We start from the raw sequence: 966 nt of genomic DNA, 5'->3' as shown, positions 1-966 counted from the left end.
TATATATACATATATATTCATATATATATACATATATATTCATATATATATTCATATATGTATACATATATATATGAATATATATATATGAATATATATATATATATATATATATATATATATATATATATATATATTTTAGCGGCTTCCCTGGTGGCGCAGCGGTCGAGTGTCCGCCTGCCGATGCAGGGGACACGGGGTCGTGCCCCGGTCCGGGAAGATCCCACATGCCGCGGAGCGGCTAGGCCCGTGAGCCACGGCCGCTGAGCCTGTGCGTCCGGAGCCTGCGCACCACAACGGGAGAGGCCACAACAGTGAGAGGCCCGCATACATACCGCAAAAAAAAAAAAAAAAAACAATCTCAACAGTCTTCTGAGATCTGTGCCCATAAACTCCGAGAGGGCAGGGCCTGGTCTCACCCCTCTCCCTCGGCTGACTTCATGTGGAGGAAGGGCGACAGTGTCCCCTTTCTGGACACCTGAGCTCAGGCGGAGCTCCTTGTGTCTCCCAGAATGCAAGCACCTCAAGAGACATAATTGAGTCTGACGTTTCCCAAACCCACTTCCTTCTGCGTGCAGAAGGCGAAGTATCAGGCTTGAAAAATGAAATTACCATCCGGACTGTGATGCAGGAAGTAGCCACATTTGGCAGGAAAAGAATCCAGGCTGTTGGGGGGCCCTGCAGGTCCTTGTAATGAGAGGACAGAAACATGGGTTGAGCCTGCTCAGGCTACTTCTCTGCAAAGTCGGAAATCTCAGACACCCAGATAGAAACTGAAAGGCTGCTCTGCCTAGAAGCTCCTTACTGGTAATAGCTAAAAAATATCAGTAATGGGAAAAATTCTGGAAAGGTATACCCCAACAAGAAATCCCATTGGTTCTACCTTCAACATATATCTAGAATCCTCCCCCTTCTCCCCACTCTGGTCCTGGGTTTCTGCAGCTGCCTGCTCCTTGTCTCCTGGCT

The sequence above is a fragment of the Physeter macrocephalus genome, chromosome 3 (genome assembly GCF_002837175.3).
Source record: "Physeter macrocephalus isolate SW-GA chromosome 3, ASM283717v5, whole genome shotgun sequence".
NCBI lineage: Eukaryota > Metazoa > Chordata > Mammalia > Artiodactyla > Physeteridae > Physeter > Physeter macrocephalus.
This window is presented reverse-complemented; position numbering follows the sequence as displayed.